The sequence below is a fragment of the Astatotilapia calliptera genome, chromosome 12 (assembly GCF_964374335.1).
Source record: "Astatotilapia calliptera chromosome 12, fAstCal68.1, whole genome shotgun sequence".
Lineage (NCBI taxonomy): Eukaryota > Metazoa > Chordata > Actinopteri > Cichliformes > Cichlidae > Astatotilapia > Astatotilapia calliptera.
Window position 1 is genome coordinate 1,121,987 of NC_137433.1, and position 2,697 is coordinate 1,124,683.

General features: G+C 37.3%; 1 long non-coding RNA gene across 1 annotated transcript; it reads left to right on the forward strand.

The window, feature by feature from the left end:
• The first annotated feature begins 200 nt into the window (after nt 1-200).
• Nucleotides 201-1,332, forward strand: LOC145432315 (uncharacterized). Its single transcript, XR_013912603.1, has 2 exons — nt 201-304; nt 912-1,332. It is a non-coding gene; the product is annotated as an uncharacterized LOC145432315 (long non-coding RNA).
• The last annotated feature ends 1,365 nt before the right edge of the window (nt 1,333-2,697 follow it).

A 2,697-nucleotide genomic window follows, 5' to 3' on the forward strand; every position in this document is an offset into this window, starting at 1 on the left:
ATCATCACTAAATTGAAATTGAATTTTATATTTTGAAAGTGAATTGATTTGCTTTGAAACTGCATTTTATTCTTTAAAAATTCAGCTCTCGAATAATTTCAGTTTCACTTCTCACCATTCAGTTTCAGTTCCAAAATTCAGTTTTTTGGAACTTACATCCGGTTCCGGTTCAAGCGCAGATTAATAGAACTGCGTTTTACTAGCGGACCGAAAGTGTTACTGACGGGAATCTACAGCATCTTTAGCTGAATTAAGACTTCAGAAGTCATTCGTCATGTCGAATGACCAGCGGATAAACTCTCAGGTTGGTAATAAATGTATTACATGTATAAGAACAAGCGTCATGTTAACAAATGACAGCCGTAAGGTAACTTTTATGCTTATTGCAGCTGCTAGCTAAAAACGCTAATTTAGCGTAATTTGCCCTGAATTCAGCTTTGACAACAAATATGATCGACTGTTTCTAGTAGAATTCCAAAGTTGTCATCTTGGGCCCTCTCAGAGTACCCCCTCTGTATGCTTGCAGAGACCCCTACAGTAGGGAAACATGCAAAACGGTGTCCAAACCTTTGTGTTTTAGCTTTATTTATGTCTTACACAGCATCCCAACTCTTTAGCTAACTTAATAACTTTAGCTAAAGTGAATAGTTAGTCTAATTCATTAGTGCAGCATTACTGGATCACCTCTGTTTGAAGTGATATAATATGATATACAACTATCACTGAAACAGCAAACTTTGTAAATAAGCAAACAACACTTCTCATTCTCTAAACGTTTGGCCACAGCTGTAGATTACACTATCAGTGCTTGTTCACTCTTGACAATAATTACATTTCTAAATTTACTTTGTGCATTTACAGGTAAACAATATCTAATATTTTATCTAAATGACTGCTTTGTCTTTGAAAAGGGTGAAGAGCCTGAGGCCGGTGACAGTCCAGTTCTACTCTAAGTACATCCTTACAGTGGCTCACAGGACAAGGCCACATTCCTGTCCTGCCAGAAGAGAAGACAAACTTCAGAGTCTTCATGCAGTTCAACCACACCTGTCATATTCCATATGACAGGGGTCTCAAACTCCAGTCCTCAAGGGTCAAAGTGTCATGCAACTTTTCCATGTCCTCGAGGACTGGAGTTTGAGACCCCTGCCGTATGGTGTTCATGCTGTTTTCTACCCCACAGTTACAGCATGTCTGACTGCCTGTTCAGCATATGCAAAAATATATGAATTTAAGCATGTGATGACTAAGGCCTTCCATTATGGTGTTTGTCATCACATGTCACAGACATCTGGATGGTCATTTGGAATAAACAAAACTAAAAACTTGTTACTTCATCTTTTATCTTTTTTTCATATTATTATTATTGTTCTTATTTTACATTTTTCATTGTTAGGCATTAGGTTTATTTGTAGTAGTCCTTTCCAACTTCTTTCCCTCTTCCATGTCACTGTGTCAGCTTGTCAGCATCTATTTGGGTTTGGAAGTGAAACAGAAAGTAAGGAAATCCAAAGTGCCATTAAAACCAGGAGAGGTTCTTATATTTCAGAAGAAGGGATTAATTCAAAAGAAATGACCTCAATGCCATATTTTATTTAGGAACCCGAGAGAGCACTTTGCAAAATAACACATTCTTATAATTTCACCCTCAGATGAGCCAAGCTACGACTGTCAGGGAAGGTGATGTAGGTACGGAGCATATGAGAGTGGTTAAGTTTGTCTCTTGTCTATATGAAGGCACAAGAGGGATCAATGGCAAGGCGTAGAGATTCAGTATCTTCAGTCTTCAGTGGACACTCCATTTCTGGCACAAAACACCTGTAAAAGATGGTCGATTTAGGAGGTGACCCGACAACTTCAGCCTGTCAAACATATTAATGGAGCAGTATGCTTTAAAAAAAAAAAAAATCTAATTAAGCATGCACTCAGTACCCTAAGAATTATTATGGTAGTTAAACACAGTGATAGTTGTATATCATATTATATCACTTCAAACAGAGATGATCCAGTAATGCTGCACTAATGAATTAGACTAACTATTCACTTTAGCTAAAGTTATTAAGTTAGCTAAAGAGTTGGGATGCTGTGTAAGACATAAATAAAGCTAAAACACAAAGGTTTGGACACCGTTTTGCATGTTTCCCTACTGTAGGGGTCTCTGCAAGCATACAGAGGGGGTACTCTGAGAGGGTCCAAGATGACAACTTTGGAATTCTACTAGAAACAGTCGATCATATTTGTTGTCAAAGCTGAATTCAGGGCAAATTACGCTAAATTAGCGTTTTTAGCTAGCAGCTGCAATAAGCATAAAAGTTACCTTACGGCTGTCATTTGTTAACATGACGCTTGTTCTTATACATGTAATACATTTATTACCAACCTGAGAGTTTATCCGCTGGTCATTCGACATGACGAATGACTTCTGAAGTCTTAATTCAGCTAAAGATGCTGTAGATTCCCGTCAGTAACACTTTCGGTCCGCTAGTAAAACGCAGTTCTATTAATCTGCGCTTGAACCGGAACCGGATGTAAGTTCCAAAAAACTGAATTTTGGAACTGAAATTGAATCGTAGACCTGAAACTGAAATTATTCGAGAGCTGAATTTTTAAAGGATAAAATGCAGTTTCAAAGCAAATCAATTCATTTTCAAAATATAAAATTCAATTTCAATTTAGTGATGATCATTTTCAAACCAT